At 36.5% G+C, this 24,435-nt stretch overlaps 1 protein-coding gene across 4 annotated transcripts in view; it reads right to left on the reverse strand.

Annotated features, from left to right (window-relative positions):
• The window catches only part of TENM2 (teneurin transmembrane protein 2), a 979,011-nt gene that overhangs the window by 891,872 nt on the left and 62,704 nt on the right, over positions 1 to 24,435 (reverse strand). For 3 of the 4 annotated variants that reach the window (XM_090150611.1, XM_090150610.1, XM_090150612.1), the window contains one exon: positions 2,918 to 2,961. The gene's annotated coding sequence lies outside the window, so the exon portion shown is untranslated. Of the gene's footprint in view, positions 1 to 2,917; positions 2,962 to 4,447; positions 4,542 to 24,435 lie in introns of all 4 variants that reach the window. The other variant, XM_090150609.1, reaches the window with a different exon arrangement.

Genomic DNA, 24,435 nt, shown 5'->3' on the forward strand with positions numbered 1-24,435 from the left:
CAGCCATCTATACTTCACAGATAATCAGTAGGTAGGTGAGTGAATTCCTGGCTATAAGTACAACAAAACTGAGACTGTTAATAGGTTGGAGACAGGGACTTTTCATAAAACTACTGTAAGTTTTTATATGTGAAGTCTGTATAATTCCATAGGATACTTGGTTGCTGCACTCTACTGAAGCTGCAGGAGTTGTACAACATATTTTGTTTCAACTATAAACAGTAACAGTGAAGAGATGTGCTGATTAAAGCCAAAAACTTTGTTAGTTATTCTAGGGCCTGGAATGGGCAAAGAGGAGAGACACAGATACGCTGCTGCTAATGCTGCACCAGTTCTGCTCTAATCTCAAACACCTCTACAAAGATCTGACTTCCTCTGTTGATTTCCTCTAATTTGAAATGCAAGTTAAAAATGTGTTAGCCATGTTTTTCAATACCACCAGAGAAATGCTACAGAGAAAAGGAACTTTGAAGAGATCATGAGATAAGAGTTATGAAATGGAAACAGGCGTGAGAAAGAGGATAAAGGAGGAGTTTCTTCAATTACTGCTTCCACTTTTCTGGAGCGAAGGTGATCCTTAGTAAGCATAAGATGTTCAGTAGGATCTTTTTCTGATTAAACTAGGGTGTAAAAGGCAAAGGTACTCACAGACAGTCTTATATTTTATGGTCTCCTTTGAATCTGAAAAAATATTTCTTAAACTTGCAAACACAGAAAAAAAAAAACTTCTTACTGACATTAATGAATCTATATAGATACTAATATATTTGCTGGTGATGTAGGATCCAGGTCTAAGTTTCATAATTTATATCACCAATTTTTTTCAATCCATTCTCAGTGACAACATGAACATAAAAAAGGTAAAAGTACATTAACAGCACAAAGATTACTTCCATCTATGTGCTGTGATTTACATTACCTCAAACACTATGCCACAGAATCACATTGGACTAGTGAGGTGCCATTCTAAAATAATCACAACACAAATCCAGTCACCTCTTATCAGGGTTACTGAGACATAAACAAGGTAGTTTTTGTCACCATTTGTCCTAGTTATATCTACTGTTGGATTCTGACTAAAAATTAAACTATCTCTTATTGGAAGCTGAATCACAGAAGCTTACGTATGAGCATTTAAAGCCTAATTCCAAGTTTATTCCAGCTCATGTAGCAATTATCTATATTTTATTGGCTTCAGAGAATTTTCGGGAGCAGTTTCAGAACAGACTTAAGCTGATTTAGGAATACCCAACAATGCTGCTCACCTGATGGTTTGGGTACATTTCCATACCTCTCCCTTGCAGCTTTCCATATCTTCCTTAGTGCTGGTAATTTTAACTGTGCAATTACATAGTAACATCAAACTCAAAACTATTCCTAAGAACTACAGTTCTTACTCTATAATTAGGGCTTCTGTATGAGAATTTAGGGACAGGAATGGGAGCAATACTAGTGGTGTTTTGGGGGTTTTGTTTTGTTTTTCTTCCTTTTTCCTCTGATTGGGTTGCCAACTGCAGTTGCCAATATAAGTAGATCAGAGGTGAGGGAAATCAAAGCTGCCATTCTGACTGCAGCACAGGCTCAGAATGGTCTATGCTGACCTTGAACCACATCTTAAGAAATTAGCACCAAGACATTCATGTCTTCATTTCCATATACCATTTTGTATAGGTTCCCTTTTAATTAGTTTACAGATATGATACATCATGCTTTAAATTCTTAGAACACTACGACAAGAATTTTAAAACCATGAAAACAAAACTAAAGAACAGAAATACAAACTTCAGGGACCAGGCAGGTATGGAATAATAAGCATAGGTAATAAAATTCCCACCTTCTTTATGTTTCAAAGATGCTGTTATCCAAAGGCAAACATGGCAAAGAAAGGTCACAATGTTCTGACCTCAATGTTTTCAGACTGTTTTCTTGTATTCTGAAAGTCTGATTCCTAACTAACAAAATGTGAAGCCTTGCATTTTTCTTCTTCTTCTTTTTTTAATATTTGTTTACTTATTCATCAGCAACTGTTACGCATTTTGTACAAAGAGCAACACTAAGGTGTAGTCATCCCACCTTATAACAGAAAGGGTCAACAAGCCAAGTTGAGGTAACTGGAGAAAAAATTTGAAAGCGATCCTCTCTGCCTACCTGAAAGTAGGGGGTTACAGCCAAATCTGTCAAAACTCTTAAACATTCTGATATTTTGTAATAGAATTCCTTATTCCATCTGTTGTGGGAATTCAGACGAGCTACATATGCTCTACTTCTACTGTGCTCTTCTTTTGAAACGTGGATGAGCATTGCTCTTCATATCTTTGCACTGACTTTAGAACAACTACATTTCACCTAAATAGTACAAATGGTTGAGATTTGCCTGGGATCTTAAATCTCCATTGTCAAGTCTTATTAGTAGGAAACACAGTTAAGGTTTGACATCTGCAAACAATGAGCTACTGGATCCTTTGGCTGGCAAGTCTGAGTTCTGTGCCAGAACAATATTCATAATCACAGCCAATAAATTTAAAATGACAAGTGTCCTTAAATTATGTTCTCTACCTTAATTAAGTTTCACCCTACGGTTTTGAAAAAAATAAAAAATAAAAAATCAATAGCATCACATCTTTATCCCTGTTGATTCCATTGTAAGCTGAGGTAGCAGAGACCGTAATAACCAACTCTAAGTGCCTCTTTCCCTCAAAGGCTGTATTTCATAATGCAATTTTGTGTCTAGCACTGATCTACACACCCACACACAAAAACACAACAAAAATCCTCATGTCTGCATGCAATAATTTTTTGTTTAACTGTTTAGAGTATCAAATGAAGGTACTACAAATAACAAATTCTACACAATTTTCCATTCAGCATATACATATATGGATTCTAACTTAAAAAAAAAACACAACTTACTACTTACCACTTGTCTTCTCTTCAATACTGGTGACTATTCACATAGTAATTCTAAACAAACAAACAAACAAACAAAAATGCTTATTTCATCTGTCCAAGTCAAGCATACGTTGCTTTTAATAACTCAAATTCAAAATACCTTATAAACATTTAAGAATGGTGTAGAAAAAAACCCAACTGTTTAATAGTATTCTACAACTTACTGTAGATTTCCCATAACTAAAATCACTGTAATGGATTTGAACATGCCTAGGTAATTCAAGGTATTCAATATTTATAAAGTATTTCTTAAGCACAATTGTTTCTTAAGTCTTTTCTGCGGTCTTAATGCAGGTATGCATCACAAACTACAACTATCCACAGTTTGGTGTCTCTAAAATTACTGGTATTGGAAAGAAGAGGTCAGATAATTAAAAAAACAACAACAAATAAAAACAAAAAACGCAGAGAACCATGACTGCATATAATCCAAACAGCCTCACTGCAGTCATGTTTCTCTAGTGCTTGCTTTCTTCACAAATGTAGACTATGCAGCTCCAGCTTATGACAGTTACATGCAAAAGAAGTTAATTTGACAATCATGTTACAAAACTTCAGAGCACATCCTGAAGACCACAAATAAATTAGCAAACAAACAAACAATCCAGAGGGAAATCCTCAATATTTTTTCACATTTTGTGACAAAATGTAATATATATACACACACAAATATATGCATACATTGTCCTTCCATGCCTCCTTTAAAGTTATGGGTGTTTTTTTTTGTTATCTTTTATTATACAATTTAATTACAGAATTGCAAACATAATTTGTGAACAAAAACTTCAAACGCAGCTTAATTTAGCTTCAATTTAGGTTGCACTGAGACCTATCCTTGCTATCATGAGGACTCAAGGGAAAGGTTTGATTTATTTATTTATTTGCTTTAACACTGCTTCAAACAGAGAGCTGACAGGAGCTGCTCTCAGGGCCACGAGGCTGGCAAAACTACTTTTACTTCCAAAGGAAAGGTAAAATAGAAACAAAGTGCAGCATTTAAAAGAGTAAAATGAACTGGTATACAATGCTCTGTACTGTGGCAATTAAGAGATTTATTTACAGAAGCTTGTTACCAAAGTAGTGCCAACACTGTTTATTAATTAAAGGTGTTTTTTCATCCTTAGCTCCTTTGTGAAGAAAGTGAGAATTAGCCTCCTGTTTCTGGGGAATTACAGTTTTCTAATCATTTTAAAAATGAGGGTGACTAGTTCTGCCACCTACGTGCCCTGCAAACACTCTGCCTCTCATATACACTGAGATTTCTGACAGCTCTGTCAGACTGCCTATAAATCACTTAAAATATTTCCGTGCAAATTCTGAATTATTTGTACATCAACCAAAGTCTGTGCTGGTGTTCTTTTAAAGCAACTCTGCTCTTTGCTTTCAAAAGAACATGTTGTTTCATTCCCCTAAAGAAGCTCAGAACATCAAGGAAAATAACATCAAGTGATAGTGGGTTCAAACGTATTTCTAATCTTTACAACCCTTCAGTACTTACATTAAAAAAGTGAGGCATAATTTATTTCTGATGAAACAGAGTTGCTCAGCTTTCTGCTAATAGGATCCTCAGGGCAAAAGGGGTAGAGAAAGCACTGATAAAGGAAGAGAACTTCATTTTACTGTTTTTCACTAGTCTGGAAACAATAAATTAATAATAGTGTTTACTCTGATTATCGTTGATTTAGGATAAATTGTTCTCATTTAGCAAATGGGGAAATGAAATTCAATGCCCAAGGGACTGAAAAAAAAATAAACCTATGCCAAAGGCTACTATTGGAGATACATTTACAGACCCATTCTGAATTCCTGGATTAGTTCCAATCGCTGCTGATAGTAGGGAGGCTAATATGCTACTACCATTTACTAGTTTAATGATGCAAGTTAGGCACTCCTTTTCCCCTCCCCTTTCTTTGCTTCACCTTCTGCTCTCCTCATGTCTGTCATAAGATTTTTTTTTTACTATTACACTTTTAATTCTCGAAGGGTCACTGACATTCAAGTTTCTCTTTTCTCTTTTGGGAAAAAGAGCATTCATTTCTTTCTCAGTAGTACTGCTCACCTGAAAAGCTTCTTCAACCAGTCAATTCTTACTCAACTAATTGCACATAAAATGTAACAGAGAACCTGAAAATGGCATACTATCCTACATCTATCTATCTATCGATATAAAAACAGCAACCAAAAAACCCCAAAGAAATAACAGTACTTCTTAGAAAAAGTGTAAGGAAAACAACAGCAACACCATTACTCAATCAAGAGGAAAGCCTGGACTAAGTATACTGTTATAAATGTTCTCATTTAAGTGCTGCATTATCATATTTCCTGTGCTTGAAAATAATGGAAGAGGATACATAACATGGTATTGAATTTGATGGCAAACAGCAAAAGCTTCAGGCTAGCATTGCAATCCCTCGTATAGAAGTATCACCATTTATTACTACTCATTCAATTTTAATTTTACAAAGCATATTTAAAAGGTCATTTTAAACATGCACTATTGTAACCAATATTACTGACTAGTTACCCACCTTCAAAGTAAAAAGCATTTAAAGATTTCCATTCACAATTATTAGAACATAAATTTGACTTTTTAAAAAAAAAAAAGTTTATTATTTTTCCATTTAACTGACAGAGCCATTTCTTTTTTCTGTTAGTAAATATCTTGATCTTTAAAACCACACTGTGTTACAGAGATGGTGTTGGTATTCACTACTTCACGCTGCATTTATCGTACTATCAGCTGTCATGTAGCTTAATGCTTCAGTCTCTATTTTCTTAAGTACTACATTTGTCATTAGAACACAGAGTACAGAAATGATGAAATGTGTCCAGAAAAAGAAGTCAAGCTAAATCCTAGTTCACAAAACAAACAAAAAATAAATCAATATCTACGTTAGCATTCAGAGTGCCCAGTAGTCGTATTCAATTAGCTTATTAATTAATTTATTCTTAACAGAAATAAGCTCTCAATGCAACTCATGCAGCCAGCCAAGCCAGGGAAGAGGTTCTCCCTCTACAGTACTGGTGAGTCTGCATCTCAAGTGCAGCTTTGGGTTCCTCTCCACAGGAAGAACATCGTGTTGTTGGAATGTGTTCAGAGAAGAGCAATGAGGCTGGTGAATGGACTAAAGAATGAGACGAGGAGTGGCTGCAGGAACTGGGGCTGCTCAGTCTGGAGAAGAAGAGGCTGATGGCAGACCTCACTGCTCTCTGTAACTGCCCGACCAGGAGGTTGCAGCAGTTAAGGTGCCGGTCTACTTTCCCAGGTGACAAGTGACAGGACACAACACAGTGGCTTTGTGTGATGCCAGGGGAGGGTAGCAGGCATTTGAACAGATGGCCAGGGAAGGTGGTATGGTCCCCATCCCCATGTACTGAAAAAATGTGTGGACATGGTGCATCCAGTACATCTTTTCAAGTGAAGATGAATTAACAGTGTTGAGAGGATCAGTTTTAACCCTTAAAGAATTTCAAACTTCTAGAACTTCACTTATTTCCTGCTAATTTACAGAAATACCTGTGATCTCCAACTTGCTCTGAGAGTCTCCACTTATAGGAATGAAGACTGTAATGATTGACTGAATGTTGTCAGCAGTTTTCAGAACCTCCATTTTTTTTTTTTTTTTTAAACAGCTTTTTAAACAATTACATAATGGTACAGCGGGATAATTTTTACATGCTTCTCAATGGCTATGTTTTAACTAATAAAATTGCTGGCATTATCTCTTCTGAAGGATCTTCCTATTCATATTTGGATGCTTAACAAAAATACACAACATTCTTCTAACCCATATTCTTAACCAAAAGAGTGGAACACATATAGTTATTTCTAGATGAAACACTGGCTACATCTCAACTAATAAAAGTATGGAGCATGTTGCTGGATGGCCCAGCAATAACTAGAAAGCTTGTAATTTCTTCAATGAGAGAAATGAAATATGGCAGAGGAAAAGCAACCTACAGTCACAGAAAAAACATGAAACATGTGTACAGTCATACTTAGAACTTGTATTTCTTATCACATTCACAGGCACAGACTACCCTAAGAATGTTCTTTAAAGGGTTTTGATTCCTGTTTCTTGAAAATTCAGGATTAACTTCCTAACGCATGTGAAAAAAGTTTATTAACACATTTCTCACAACAAAACCTTTCTGAGGACTACCTAATCATACTAAGTAGACTGAGGATTTTCTAGACCACAACCAAATAACTTAGGATCACAGAATGGCTTAGGTTGGAACGAACCTTAAAATTATCTGGTCTTAATTCTGTGCTGTGGACAGGCTTGCCCACTGCTAGGTCAAGCTGCCTTGGGCCCCATCCAACCTGGCCCTGAATGCTTCCAGAGATGAGGCATCCACAGTCTCTGTGGGCAACCTGTGACCAAGCCTCATCACTCTCACAATGAATAATTTCTTCCTAATATCTAATCTCATTCCCCCCATTTAGTTTAATACCATTCACCAATGTCCTATCACTATCATGTAACAAGTCAGCCCCGTCCTTGCAACCCAAGACATTGTTGGTCTTCTGGGCTGCAAGTGCTCACTGTTGTCAGCTCATTTCCAGCTTTTCTTCTACAGAGCTCCCTAGTTCTTCTCCACAGGGCTGAAGGTAAGCCCTTATCACGCTCTTGTTCTTACTGCATTTACTTTACAGAAGAAAATGGAAATATCACCAAGACTAAAATAAAAACCAGTAACACTGTGGAAGCAGACAAGACCAAGTGCAAAATAAAGGTTTCTTAATAGGATTCTCCAATCAGACATTTAGAAAAGCAAACTACAATAAATCATCGCATTTAGAAACTGCAGGAAAGAGCACCAAAATTACACATTGTTCTCTGTCAATATGATTAACATAGTTCTACTGTACTGTGAAAGTAGTATGTTTTCCAAGCAAAGAGACACCCATACCAGGTGTATGTGCCTAAATTCCATCTGCTACTCTCAATAACATCTGGTTTTGCTGCCACTGGAGCTCTGAAATCCACACATCTTTTATTGCCAAATTTTCCCACGGTTTCAGAAACACACCAATTTTCAAGGTTTAGGCAGGACTACAGTTTCAAAGCTTATTCATGTGTAAACCAATCAGATATTAAGTATTCTTTTACCCAAGTCTTCTCAGAAGATCAAACAAACAGTTATATTCAATACAGGTTTCAGGGTACAACACAAATTGCTTTAGTAATTTATTTATTTATTTTTCCTTTCTGCTCCCAAAATGAACTGAGAGCTATTCTGACTGTGAACACCTTCAATCCTTAAAGCTGAGGGTATTCTCGACTGCTCCAGGTTCCTTAAAATTCAGTGGAATATGTGACTAGAGTTCCACTCCACAGACTGCTTCTGTATTTTGTACTAAATTTACCATGGACTTAATATGAACGGCTTGAGGCAAGCATACAAAATACAACTCCGTTCTACCATTAATCATCATCTTTAGATGCAAACTTTGTCTACTGCGATTTCATTTTAGGTGAATACAGAAGTTCAAAAGCTGCGAAAAAGTCTGCTCTAACAAGTTCTGTTTGATAGAAACATCAGCTTACATTTTAAAAACAAAGTTGTTCGTTTTTTTTTCCTCCCCAATACATTATTGAGACCACAGGCTTTGGCTGAAATGCAAAGAAACATTCAAGCAAATGTGTTTCTATATATCCAATTATCACGCACCTAAAAACTAGAAAACTTTTAAAAATCGTTCCGTGTTATTTCACAAACATTTCCCAGCATACTTGGCTGAATGTTGACATTCGGGTAACAGCAGCGACAGCCTTCAAGTAATGCACAGCCAAATTACGATCCACTATCTCTAAAATTTAGAGTAGAAACAGAAGTAAACCTTGAGCCAGAGAAAAACTGAGATACATAGTTTCTTCCAAAGTATTCTGATCTTCATTCTGTTATTACAAAGAAAAAACAAGGAGACCGCAGTTCAGAAGTAACTGTTTAAGAGCACCCTCCAGAACAAACAAGACCTTCATCTGTGCAGTGACATCAATACGCACAGATAGCAATATGACAAACGTATCTGACTATAAACTCACGTCCTGTGTAAGACCCCCAAAGTTCTTTCAAAGTATTTGTTGCTTTCTACTAGCAGTAATTCCTTTACAGGACCAGAAGAATCACGGAACCGTAGAATGGCCTGAGTTGAAAAAGACCACAATGATATCCAGTTTCAGGGTTGCCAACCAGCAGCCCAGGCTGCCCTTGAATGCCTCCAGGGATGGGGCATCCACAGCCTCCTGGGGGAACCTGTTCCAATGTAAGATATGCCCTATTAAGATACAGAAAAAAAAACAAAAACAAAAACCTGTTTCCACAATAGTCTCTCTGCACAGAAAACAGTAAAGCTGCCTCAACACTGAGATCCCCAGAATTTTCACTCATGCCATTTCCTGATTACCTCACCTACCATTTACATGTGTTCTTTCAATTAGGCATTTTAAAAGAATGTGTGAGGGATTTTGTTGTGTATTTGTTTGTTTGTTTTTTTAAACCTAGACAGCTGGTTATAGCTAACATAGGAACAGGAAGCAATAATTTATATCAGGAAGCAAAATATCTTTTAATATGCAGTTTCCAAACTCACCCTTATTTGCTATCTACTGCCTATTTTTTAAATAATGCACAAATCAACTCCAGTACCATGGAAATAATCAACACAGAATCAAAACCTGGAGCTTCTACTACAGCACAAATCAAAAGCTGTTGGAATTCAACAGCTGGAGCCTGTCTCATTATTTCACTGTGCTTTGATGTGCTTTTCAGCCAAATATCTTAGAGAATTACTTGCAGATATGTCTATCTGCAAATTCTACATTGCTTACACATTATAGTTTCCAACAGAGATAAATACTGTAACTGAGTTCCCATTTTCAAAAAAAAAAAATCAACTTTTTTTTCTTATCTTCTATTAAGCACAAAACCCTGTAAATAGAGGAACTGAAAATCAGCTGCAGCTAATAAAAGAATCAAGTTTGTTATTGACTTTGAGCTGGTGGTTTCCATTAGATTATCCATCATACTTTTATTATGTGATCAACTGCCTAATTAATTTTGTACTCATGCATTTAGGCAGAACACTGTATGTTTCAATGGGGTTTACTATAATCCTGCACCTGCGGCCTCAGTGATTTAGACAGCTCTCTATCATAAGTTTACACTATGCCTATAATCACGTCAGCTGGAGTATGGTTCCTGCTATTCAGTCTGTTGAAATGCAGCAGTATTTAATTTCTGAGGCCCTAGAAAATTTGCATCTGTGGTTATGTGTCTTTGGACTTTAATCAGATCAAAGTCACTGAGAGATATTAAGAGAGTTAGATACAATATTTTGCTCAGACAGTTTTAGTGGATAAATCAGACACTGTTTTGATTTTCCCTGCTTATCTAGGAATATGAACAGATGCAATCATGCTATTGTATAATGAATGTTGATTGCCAATGGTATTTGATTTTGCAACCATTCTGCAGTGATAATTAAAGATAACTTGATATCCTATACAGTCATAGTTAAAGATTGCTTTGTGTGCTTTATTGTATAAATAAGCGACAGAAAATGAATGGATTCTCTGTAACTTTATCTGGCACATATTTCAGAGTGGAAAAAAGTCACAAGAGTCTTGATAAAAATTCAGATGCAAATGAAAGACTTCATTCCAGAATACGTTATTTAACTTTTTGTCCTTGTCTGTGGCATTTATGTTAAGCAAAGACTTAGTACTTCATGACACATTAGCTCTAACTTCTACAAAAAGAACTAGAAATGAACTAACATGAAAGCTGTACTGTTATTCACAAGTCACATGTTCCATGCTCTTAAGGACTGCTGTAACCAATAGCTGTCTCCTGTGATAGCACTGAGCTTCCAATAAGGCTCACATGCAGTAGAAATACATATACATTTAGTATGTCATTCAGAAGCCTTAGAAAACATCTAGATGGACGTTTTCCAAAAATGTTAAGCTTTTCCAAAATTCAAAATTTCATGCCATTATAGCTGTGGACAGATCTAAACCATACATACAAAGTTAATAAGCTCAGGAGCTGAGCTGGTAGTCATCCCCTTCTCAGCAGGGACCTGGCAGAATTATAGGTAGGCTGACTGTAGAGACACTTGTAATTCAGCAAAATGACTCGACAGTTCTCCTCCTGCACAGTGGAAGCGATCTGCAATAGCCTTATATGGTACATCAACTGTTGCTGTGCTCACATCTAACACATTTACTGGGTAGACTCTATGTGAACTGACATAGAAAAGCAGACTCATGCCCTTCAATCACTCATGCCTGCATTTATTGGCATGTCTTCTCTACACTCCTTGTAGACTTAGGAAAGCAAAAAATGGCAAAGAAGCAGAAATATCTCCCTTTTGTGCTTCCACAATCAAGTCCTCTTCTGACCATCTCTAGAATTTACAGATCTCTTCTCTGTACTAAGTTGATACAACCTCAGGCCAGTAACCACACTGGTATGCACCAATTGGGATGACAACAAATAAGCTTACTTTGGAGCACTGAAAATCATCTGAGCATTGAAGCATAAAGGAGGATCAGGACCATGGTAAAAATAATATCACATCACATATTTAATGACTCCACTTAACAACTATTTCAGTCACCAAGTGTGCAAATATCCTATGCATTCCCTAAGTAACTGCACAGTTATACTGCCATGAATCACAGAAGGACAGAACAGCTTGGATTGGAAGGGACCACAAGGACCATCAAGTTCCAACACCCCTGATGCAGGCAGGGCCACTAACTTTCCAATCTTGTTAATACAGTAAGAAACAACACCAGAACTTTATTAAGTTGTTTTATATCACTTACACGCATATAAGTTTTTAGACATCTCATAATAATACATCACCATATGGAATTCTTGATGCCCTTCCACAACTGATATCTGTTCAGTATTATCCCTTTACTGTGGTGTTTTAGCTATTGTTTTAGCTTCTGCTAAAAGATCCAGGAAACACAAACACATTGCGTAAGTAAAGAGTATCTTCTCAAAAAGTTCAAGCTTGTGGAGAAGCTCCAACAGGTCTCTCTTATTTAGACTCAACTACCAATCTGTATATGAACACTGTTTCCACAAGTGGAATAGAAGTAATCTTCAGTACAGAGAATCGTGCATGCCTTTTTTAATTTCTTAAACCACCACCACTGCCCACTTCTGTCAGTTTTAGGAGCAGCATCACTGACGTCCAAGTTCCCAGGCCATCAGCCACTCAGTGCTTATAAGCAGGCAGAGTAAACCAGCTTTCCCAAAAGCACTAAGAAAAAGGAAAATATGGCCACGGCTACTGTATTTGTGTCTGTAAAGGAAATCTTACAATGAACCAAAAAGGAATTAAAAACAAAGAACGTTAATGAGTGAATACACAGGAGTAAAGCAAATGCCAGTAGGTAACCAGAAATTCCTACTTTGGTAGTGTAGTAATAGTTATTAATCCTCTTGCTTGAACCCTCGGACTCTGAAAAAATCTACGGCATTACACACAGATGTTACTAAGACATACTTTGCAAAAATAGACATCTCAGGAGAAAACATGACTTAAGCACATTTTTGGGTCATGTCTCTTTTCGCGCACCCTCCTTCTTCCTTCCAGTACTAATTAATGTACAAGCTCACACAAACTTTGCCAGAAAGTGTGCAACAAGCAGCCTAAATGGTAAGGTTTTCCAACAATAATGAAAAACACAAAGTGGAATGAAATGCATACCATTATACTGATTTTTGCCATTTATACAGGAAACTTCAAAAGCAAACTCAATAAAAATCAAGTAAAAAGCTAGATTCATGGTATTCTGATACTACTATTTACTACAAGGAATACTTAAAAACAGGCTGAATAATGTTTTGCAATTAAGAAAAGTTGTGTTTACATACCAAAAAATGCACATGTTCAGACCAAACACGGAACACATGTGTAGGTCCAGTTTACAACACCAAAGGACTGAAGCTGTGTGTCAGTATCCAATACATCCAAACAAAACCAGAACAATCCAAAGGTATCTCTCTCCCCACAGATCCTCCCCTTTAACAGCTCCAGGTCTGCTACTGATCACCTCCTTCCTCTTGTGAAACAGAGCTAGGCTGGAAGGAGCACTATTTGCTTTTTTAGCAATTATCTGAGAACTATCTCAGATCTTTCCCTTCCTAGATCTCTTCCCAAATAAGCCACCTGCTTACCTTTCAACCCATGCTAACTTTTTCTGGAAGTCTGGCTGCAGAGGGTTCAAAATCTCAAGAGGGTGGGTAACAAACCCAGAGCTGCTAAGGAAACCTCTCTGAGGATATAAGCTCTACGCCTGTAACTAACTAAACAGAGAACATCCTTGGAATATCATCTACCATTTCAAAGACTGAATGTTTTCTCAGAACTTTAGAAGAATAGCAGAAAACGAATTGCAGAAGTTCAAAATGCAGGAGACATCAGCTGCAGGAAGAAAACTCATGTGCCCAGTCTCAGGTAACCCACACTCTGGGATCTCAACAGACAGAGACAATAGGGCTTCTAAAACCACAGCAACATGAATTGAAGAGACACTTCAACTTCTTCCCTCTTTTAAATAAACATGTACTTTAAATTTACCAACTTGCAGCCATAAATTGTGTGTAGAAAAACAAATCAGCACCTCTAAGAATGGCAGGCCTAAAGATAACACCAAAAAGTATCTTGCTCTATAAACAGTGGTTATAAACAGTAAATTGTTCAGTAAAGCAAAAAAGCAAGCAAACAAAAGCCTTTCTACCCCTACCCCAAATATGGAGAAAGAACCAAAACAGCCTTTAAAAAGTATGAAGATGTTTGTAAACCTGCAAACATTTGCTCTCAGAATGCTTCCTTCCTCATACAACGCATCTCTACTATACTCCACATATACTGTATTTCCTGTGATGTATTGCTGCCCATAAATCGCTTCCATACCTCCTCATTTTTTTTTTTTTTTTCCATCCAAGGACTGGAATCCAGCTTTGTGTGAGCCTGCAGCACTCCAGATGGGTCAGACAGCCTTGCAAGCAGCCCTGCTCAGTACCACGTGATAATTTTATGGTCTTCTGTTTAAACACGGGATAGTGAATATGACTTCTTATTCAAAATAACAACAACATACGGTACTGTTATAAAAGAGTTCCATGTTCGGTGGCGTGCAAGAATTTATATATATATTTACTGTAACACAATAGTTACATTATTTACTGAACATGGACAGCAAACAGAAGCAAGTCTTTACAGAGGATGACCTATTAAAATGCGATTAGACATCCTGTACAAGTTGGCTAAATGACCTAACATCATTCAGAGGTTTGATGAGATACCAAAAAATTAACTCTGTATCCCTTTAAATGCAAGAAGCATGGCCCATAGGGGTCTTCTGATTTCCTGCCTTTCTCACAGCCCTTTGGTTACCAGAATACCTCATGATATTCTTGATGAACTGTTAAACTATTAAAAAGTTCTGATAGAATTCAATTTCTGGACTGCTCATTTAGTAGCTGAACTACAGAGTAAACTTGAATATATTAAAACGTATTCTGTAAAATAGCTACTGCTTCTGTAACTAATATGTACGGGATAATAACCACTGAACAGTCGTTAACAGAAAAGGCAAACCCTTAGACACTATTCTGCTTTGTTTCCAGCCTGCAGCATGCCTTGTGCCTGCATTCTACAGAGGGCTGAGAATACGGCTTTATAATCTAATCTTATTCTCCTCAAGTATGAAAGGATAATGTTATCATTTATTGTGAGCTGTAAGACAAATTAATAAGATATAAAAATAGAGCTTAATCTAAACAAAGTATCTTTTTACTTTTGCTATAACTCTCTCTTTCAAGAAACCACGTTCAGATGGGTGACAACTTAGAGAAAGAATTAAACAGAACACCTAGGAGAGTCTGCACCTACTTCAAACAGCCACTATCAATGGGGGAAAAAATGTTTTATGATATGCCTTTAAAAGATATTGTTAAAAAAACTGTAATCATTCCAGTGTTGGAATGAGAACTATGTGCCAGCAGAAGCAGAAATGGATCCATGATCTTTTCTTACTGGAGCAGTTCGTCTTTTACTTTCTTTAGTCTAAGGGAAAAATGGGCGAAAATGTGAAACAAAGAGAGAACTTCTACAGGGAAATGAACTATATTGCATAGATTTTCTTACAAATGTTATTTCCAACATTTGTTCCTCACTGAAAGTTACACATTAAGCAAAATGACAAATGAGCAGATAACCTAGGCAGATAAATTGTCACTTGAGTCAACAAGTCTGATGAATAGTCACATATGCATACAAATATAAAAACAGATAAAAGACATTAACAGAGATAAAAGTGAGACCAGGTACAAGACGGTTTTATGAAACTCTGAAAATCTTCTTTCTAAACTTACTTTTTATTTCTGCAGAACATGAAAACATATGAAATCAATTAAAGTTAGGCTTGCAAGGATGGAACTTTTACATGCACAGCTGAAAGCAAGACTTATTTCCTCACAATTCTTTTGTCAGAGTTACTTGAATAAAATCATTTTATGATAGTAACTTTCTTAATTCATCAGCTTATGAACATTATATTCTGGATGACTGCTTCATGTCCAGCTCATCAGTCACTTCAGGATCATGGCTCTATCCCACAAGATCAACTGCTTATGGACTTTCTTCCAAAGTATAAAATGAAGTTCCACATCAACATTCGTCCTCCATAGAGATACTTTTTTTTCCATCGCAAAACAGAAAAGTATAATAGAAGCTCATTATAATAAAGGAAAAAAAATGTAGATTGTCAAGCATCATAGCATTTGCCTTTGCTTTTACTTTACAAAACATATTAAAACTCCCTATCTTTGGAAATATCTTTAAAGTTACAAAATATTTAGGCATTCCAGAAGATCCTAGATCCTCCCCAAAGCCTAAGCATTCTAGCATGTATCAGCAGTTTCAATACAGATACTATGTATGGATGCCTGATAACATGCCACCAGGCAGCTCTTCCTGTTGACGATTTTGACCTTTATTAATTCAGGCCTGTGCAATCTTCGCCACTGATCTGTCAAAGCTGACACCTTGTCACACCACGATTTCACGGGGAACATTCTGAAATAGTTCACAAGGCATTACACTGAATCTACCTGATTTGCAGAGAGGAAACTTACTGCTTTTAGCCTCTCTGTTTGTATTTCTGTAGTTGGATGGCCGTCCATGTTATAAATAAAGTACAATTTTCAACACTTCAAAAGACGGAAAACACTCTTAATAAGTGAATAGCTGAATTAATTTCATTTGCTTTTACAAAATAGCTTTCAAAAGCAGGTTTTATTTTCCTGAGCAGAGCCCTTAATTGCAGAGGTAATTAATAATGTAGCTTGTTTGTTAACATCTTGAAGTTGAAAGTTACAGTTTGGATGCAGTATTTGTATGTACAGTATTTAAGAATGCTTTATAGAAAACAAAACCAACCAAACAGAAATCAGTATAACCAAACACTAGCAAGTGCTATTAGAATTACCACTGAGGAAAGAAGCAAAGCAAAAAAGGAAAGAAAATTCCAGCTCTGTGGAAATGACTATTTCCAGCATTTCATTACTTCAGCTATGTTACAGACAGCACTAAAAATAGTTAGCTGTGAATGTATTAGGAAGCTACAGAAAACTGAAATTTTACAGGCTTTTTCCACTAATTCCTGCAACACCGCAGTGACCATAAAAATACTGTTTTAACATGTTATATTCTTAATAATAACCTAAAACCAGCAGATTTTCTTCGTTCCATTATAAAAACTAATAACCAAGAAAATTTCCGCGCATTATTGGCTTTAGTTGGTTACATAAATATCATTTGAGTTTTGCATGGAAGTTACTCAAACTTCCTATTTTGGCAATGAAGGAGGACATTCAGTTTATTCTGTCTCTTATGCCAAAGAAGAACTCACATTCTGTGGCACTTCTCAATTGGCTGGGGATAGATAGAGGATAAAAATGAAGAGATGATCCATCTAACATTTGTTAGGGAAGTCCCACTGGTACTCCAGAATGTCCAGTGAGATGAACTCAAGTTCTGCAGTTGTAAAAAACCTGCAGGTATAAAATATACGTGTTACTAGTACTGTGCATCTTACAGAAATGCCACCTGACTTATTTAAGACTTCTGAGCAGTAAATGTACCTTCAGTGGTACTAAGTACTCCCACTTCTACTATTTCTCCATTAAGAGATGTTGCTGATCTAAGGAAAAGCAATTTCCTTCTAAGTTTGTACTTCCAAATTTTCTGAACTTACTACTTTTAAATTCATCACATTATTCAAAAAGGATCGAAAAATTTCTCAAAAAAAAAAAGTATCTCCTCATACTGATAAGACTGCAATTTACTTTATTCTGTGGATAATTTGTCAATAATTAAGACATTCAGATACAGAAATTAAGGCCTCTGGGTGAAAAACCACCCTCAAAGACTTGTATTTGTGACCACACAAAAAGGAAAAGGGGAAGTAAAATGAGTTTGAAGTCCTCTGAGTAAGGCAGAAGACTACACAAAATCCTATCAAGTGCAGATCACAGTTCACAAAGGATAGTCTGAATTCAAATACATGTATTTTAAACTTAGTTTCTATGAAGAAATCTTTTCCTTGATAATGCTTTGTTTCTGGACAAAGAATTTGCCTAGAGAACTGATTAAAGAAATGATCTGTTGGACATGAAGATGAAACAACATCTCTTCTTTTTTGATATATTATTAAAAATATCACTGTACCACACACTTCCTGATCTTACTAAAAAAGTATAGAATCTAACTAATCAACTGGGGATTGTTGTTGGGTTTTTTCTTCCCTCTTAGAACTGAGAGAGAGGTGTTGGAGGGTCTTTACTACCTGCCTTTCTGTTAAATGTGGCTAGCTTTGAAGCAAGTATCTCTGAAATAAGGCAGATGGTGTACTCTTTGAAGTACCAGCTTATTCAAAGCAGTAGCAGAAAAAGAGAAATAGCTCTATGGCAGTGACTTTATTATTCAATGTCCTTTCATCTCATAGGGATGACCACAGATAATCAGAAGTTGAAGTTGTGATTCCTCTTGGCACAGCTTTGCAAAAGAAAAAATAAAAGCCCAAGCTTCTCAACATGCACTATGGAAGAAAAGCTTGGTTGTAATGAACTCTTATCGCACAGCAACTGAGAGGATGAAGGCAGTAATAATTTTTAAATCTTCAGGAACTATGCAAGTTCCTGCTTTTCAGTCTAAAGAAGGACAAAGTGATCAAAGCTATCTAAAGAATGGCTCTAAAGAGACCAGACCATGTTTTACCACAAAGACAATTGGTTCAGTAGACCAGCAATATTACATATTTGACCAGTCAGTACAGCCAAATCCAAAAAAATTACTTAAGTTCCATTATTACATAATTACCATTAAAAAAAAAAGTCAGTTACCAGATCATTGGTTGATCTTATATGATCTATCTGAAGGAACAAAACAGAAAGGAAATTCTCTTCAGTGATAGGTAAGTATGAAATTACTAAAACAATGTGAAACTATCAGAAAAGGGAAAGGTTGTTTAATAGTGACTTCTTTGAAGATGCTGTTTTGAGCAGGTAGACAGAGAACAGGAAGCTACTTTGAAGTGACCTTTCAAGGTCACTGAAAGGTTCCACTGGGTCTGAAAAAGCTGTTGCCTGATGTCAATTTACAATATAAGGATCATTTTGCAAATGCAAATGAAGAGACTCTCACAGCAGAAAAGTCTTTAAAGTACAGGATACGTCTATTTTGGAAGTAAAACTTTCTGCAGTTTTTAAGAATGTGTCCTTGACTAAAGGCCTTCTGTTTCCCTTTCCCTACAGCCCGTAATTTCAGTTTCTAATTACAAAAGAAAGCCATGTTATCTTTGTCATCACTATATGAGCAAAAAGATGCTTAGCACATGGGTCAAACTCAATTTTCTCACCAGAAATCCCACATCTCCATGCCAGGAGAAAACTACTTTTATATTTGAGTTGCAGAATAAGTGGCAATCTGTCTGAGGAAGGACAAAGGAGGTCATTAACATTAGTTTTCATCCACTGCTCTAAATAAAGATTCTGGTCAAAGGTGAAAAAGGAAATACATTTAGACAGTAACAGTATAACTCCGCAGAATGCTGGACTACTTACTTCTCAGCCCAGAAGTTTCCAAGTATTACTAACAGCCTACAGAACAGTTGTACTATAGAAGAGCTAACAGGAAAATAAAGTGCCCCTGCTTCAAATAAGCTGATCCTGTAGCTGACATGAGCAAACACTTGGTTTTTGTATTTGCAACGCAAGAGGTGTTACAAAAGTAGGAGGATACACTCACAGAAGCAAAACGAACGGATGGGCCGTACCACATAGAAATAGCAACATATATTGCCCCTGGAACAGAGCTTTTCAGACAGTGTGAATAAAGTCCGACCTTCTGAAATGTACTTCTGTGATGCTACGCTAACTGCAGAAAAAAAAAGCATTCCACTATTTGAAAATAAGACCAATGATGTACACTACTTATTTGGTTTTTTCGTAGATGATAAAAAATGTCTGTGCTTCTAGAAAATTTCAAGTAGTGAATCTGTTCTCCCTGCATTCAGTTTGCTGAGTATGGTAATACCACAGGTAACGTGTCATTCGTGGAATTTTCGGGAAGATTCCAGAGAATTGGTGTTAGAAAAATGTTGCACTCCACGGAAGTTAAATTTGCTTTCAAACAAAAAAGAAATACAGTGTTTAAAAAAATACCATGCTACGCTGTACGTTTAAGTCTCATCAAATTATTCCACTCAAGTCAAATGAGTTCTGCCTGAAATACTTTCAAAGCTTTTTTTCTATTCCTCTTAAATAATTTAATTAGCAGCATTTTCATTGCCTTCCTTGAGAAAACATCACGTGAAGACCACAATGTCATTGTTACTACCTTCCTTGTGCAACAAAGGCTCAATTACAAGATTTAAGATAAAGATGGTAATGAAGACACAAAATAAAACCTTCGCACAATCTTCTCTTCATGCACTCAGTGTAACTGAGGCATACATTGCCACTTTCAACCTCTGCAGTTTCTATCTCAGCTAACCTCTCCTTTCAAAAGAAACAAGGGAGAAAAAAAAAGGTACCTGGCAAGCATCCCAATAACAGAGAATTATTTGTGTAGCAGAAACATAAGTGAACTTTCTGAACCATTTTGGGATAATAAAAAACTTGGGAGCAAGTAGTAAATATATTCTGTTCATGGTCAATTTGCATTAGCACTTTCTCTTCTCCCTTCTACCTCACAAATTCTCTACCATCTCCACTTTTTGCTCAACAGGGAAGTGCAAGCATCATTATGTAGGAGCTCAACGGGCTCACTGATACAAACAAATATCATAATTTCTGCAAACAAGCTCACTTACATACTTTTCCCACTATGCATGTCTTCTGCAAATAAAATAAGCTCAAATTACCACACAGACACTCAAGTACGTAGTGTTGGTATCAGTGACAGACACATTATGAAAGTTATTTGAGTTCATACTCTGAGACAGACTATGAACTGGTGACATTTCGCAGAAGAGAAATAGGTGCTTGCTGATGGAGGAGAAGGCTGACAACAAAGGGCTGAAAGATGCCAGTCCGAGAAAAGCACGTGCATAGTGCATAACAAACTGCTTCTCAGAAAAAGTGAGGTGCTCCTAAGGATCAGTCACCACAGACATAGCAACGGAAAGGAAAGACACGTGAAGGAAAATCTCTTTTGGTGACAGCAGGTCCCTATGAGCTGAAAGTAATGCCTGCTGGCAAAAATATGTTAGCTTGGGATCCCAGCAGGAAACATTCAAGAGCTTGCAGTGGCTAAAAGATTCAGTTTTGTAAACAAAAAGATATTTTGCCAGTCAGATGGGGTTTTTCAAGTGCTCACAGCTCTAACATAAAGAAGCACTCCACAAAGAGTAAACAGCGGGTCAATGCAAATACTAAAAGCTCATCTTTTTTGTCACTTAAATAATTAAACCGCATCTTATTGACTAATGAAGTTATTTAAAGACATCAGAGAAACATTCTAGCCAGCAAAAGCAACTGTTTTTGCCTGAAGTGACATGTTCACAGCAGTAGATTTTATTATTTCTTCATAAAATTTGTCTGTCAGTTTTGCAACTGAGTTATTTTTAGTTGACAGCATGGCAAAAAAAATACACACATGAAAAGCTTCAAATGAAAATGAATAGTGACTCATCAATCTGAGACCATTCCTATAACAGGAAGAGTCAATACAATACAGATTGGACAACGTGCCTCTGCTTATCTATGAAAAATACACAAGTTTTCAAGTTACATACAAATGGGCATAAAATAATGTAGCATACATTGTTTATATGTGCTAGACTGGAATTGTTTGGAAGGTAGGAAAACTTCTATTTCCGAAAAGATGCCACAGAGGTACATTTGTATATTACCCAAAAGATTCGGAGAGATCATTTTACTCCATTCACAGAATTAGACAAGGCAACTTCTTTTAGCTGTGCACTCGAAGCAGGAAATTGGCTGCTATGTCTCCCGGTGTTGGTAGATAAACAGCAAGCGAGGGGAAAAGTGCACAACTGTAAATTTGTATTTACATAACTTTTATTTGTAGGATTTATATTTAACAAAAGCAGTTACAATCAATTTACTATTGATTGAGTGGTGATTTGTATCTGGAAGGAAATTTATAAGGTCTAGTTTGATTTCCCTCTCCCAAGCTGACCCCACATCAGTGTTAAAAAATGCAGCAAATTTACATTCTTATTCTTGGTCCTTCACTTTATAAAATATAATTTTAGATCCCAGCTAACCCAAGAAATTTTGTTTTTCCTTTGCCATACAGGACAAATGTAGAAGCTCTAAAAGAGCCAACATACTTTGCCAAAAAATATGCAAATATATCTAACAAAGGCCTGCAAATCCAGTTTTTAAGTCTTACATTATTTCCGATTTCTGCCCTACATGAATATTTTATTTCCCTTCATGGTTCGTATTTGGAAAGTTACACAGAACTAATTATTGTGCTTTGCATGCTCACATAAATATTCTCAATTTGCTCATTATGCACAGTCAAGACCCGTTCCCCCTCCCCTCCACCCCCGTATACAGTCTGGTAAAAGTTACCCATCAGTATAACTCAAGGCTTAATTTATAAAGCAAGCCAATTCATAGAAATGAAGAGACTGAAAGAAATGCATGTTCCACAAAATCCCTAGACTATAACATAAGCTCAAAGAGATACAATATGTTATCAGAGCAGTAAGACATGTTTTAAAGGTTGTCTTTACCATCTGTAAAAAAAAAAAAAGAAAAGTGCTCTAGTTCTAATAGATTCAAATGATGCTGAAACGTCTGTAATGGAAATACTTTCCCCTCTGTACATATTCAAAGACTTTATTCTTCAGATTCATGATTTGGAAATGTGGCTCGGTTGTTCCCCCTCCATCCTCCTCTCTCCCCCATGCAGATGAGCTCTCATCAACCCCACCTAAATCATTTTTCCCCTCAAGGATGTAAAATTTTTCCAGTAAGCATGCACCTTAAAAAGACATAGTAAAATCACCCTGGGATTGCCTGGATGTCTAAACCACAAACTAAATGAAGAGGTTCAGATCTGCTAGCAGCAAGTATTGTAAGGCCATAAGAACTACCACTGCTTCAAATAGTTTTTTTTACTATGTATGGAGCAGACTAACTTCTTTGACAAATTTACTTATTGCAGGATCAGGACACCGGCAGCTTCTCTTCATCTAGTAACTTTTGTAATTCTTCCACCTGCCGGGATTCACTTTGGTCAACCACAAAGGAAAAAAATAACTTTATGGTTTAAAATACTTGGCTGACTTGTTAACACTGAACAGTTATCTATAAAGATATGTATTTCAGACCCTCTCCAACACACAGCACCTTCTGCAATCCTTTGCACGAAAGGCAACTGAAGATCGAAGTCAATACTCTGGTATTACACCTTCATTACCAACAAGAAGAAAGCAGTCTGTCAGATACTCATGACTTTATGAACCTAACCATGCATGGCTTTATGAATCCAAGCAGACACCTTACATTGCATCTAGACAAATGATTTAACATATTAACTGTAGCTGTAACTATTCGGTAGGGAGCTCATCTTCCAGAACATTAAAGTGCACAAACTAAAGAGAAATACCCAGATATCTACTTACCTAGATTGTGCTACACCATTTTAATAAAAAATAATAATAATAATAATCCCACATTGTCTTAATAGACAAAGCAAATGTTTGTACTTATTACTCTCTCTTTATATTAACATTATTTAATGACCATATGCAAGACTGGGTGATTTGGGTAAAAATTACAACCAATGGACTTTGGACACAATGGTACACATCTTAAGAAGGCTCTTCAGCCTATCTACACTAACTTGATTCAGCTAACACAATAGCAGCACCCACATGTTGTGTATCCAGGTTTGAAATGTCAACGACAATAAAATTTTCAAAGACAGAAATTGTAAAAAAAAAATAATAATAATAAATAAATAAATCATGTTCAAAACTCTACATAGATTTAATAAAAAATAATATCAATGAACAAACAATAGGTCAGTCAGGAAGTAATGGCTCCTATTTATTTCCATGGAGGCTACAACAGATACAAAGAGCACAATAACACCACTTCAGACGGCAAATCCATGCTGCAAACAACTATTTTTCCTACATAGTCACCATTGTTAGTAATGCATTTTCAACAGCAATGAACAAGAGTCTGCATGCTGTACTCGTAAGAATCTGCACGGCCATCTGGAAGGGGGCTTGTCTTTCACACACCACCCACATCTTTGCAACCACTGTCTGGTCTCCATAAACATGACAGAGTCAATGACGGTGGCAACGTTTTACACATGGAAGAATTCAATTCTACACCTTTGCTTCATATGCACTTCCATGTCAGATACCATTCTGTCAGACTGCCCCACTGCTGCCAGCCATCGCACAGCAACAAAATAGGATAAGAGAATTCTGGTGAAAGGTTGATCTTGTAATGCCATACAACAAACATCCTCCTCTAATGTTGAGGACCAACATAATAAAGTAAGATTACTTTATTATTTTTATTACTTTTGGAGCAGCCCCAGTACACAGTGGATTAATTGTATTGATATAATAAGACAACAAACAGGACTAAAATAAGCACACAGAAGGATTGCACCTCCTTCCTACTCCAATATAAGAAGTAAGCAATTGAGTCTAGGAAATAAAAATCTTTCAATTCTGTCAATGAAAATCTGGTTTTGGAAAGATGATTAGCATGTTTTCTGTCACTTCTTATTAACGACATGCTTATAATATATATTTAGGAAGTTGAGGTATCTCTGACCTCCCACAGGTCATCTATAACCATATCTCCTAAGCATTTTAAGCCACTGCTAGCTATGGACCAACTTAATGACAGAAATGAGACAAATACGCACCATCTTCATGTTTC

This window comes from Phasianus colchicus, chromosome 15 (genome assembly GCF_987193195.1).
Source record: "Phasianus colchicus chromosome 15, bPhaCol1.hap1.1, whole genome shotgun sequence".
Taxonomy (NCBI): domain Eukaryota; kingdom Metazoa; phylum Chordata; class Aves; order Galliformes; family Phasianidae; genus Phasianus; species Phasianus colchicus.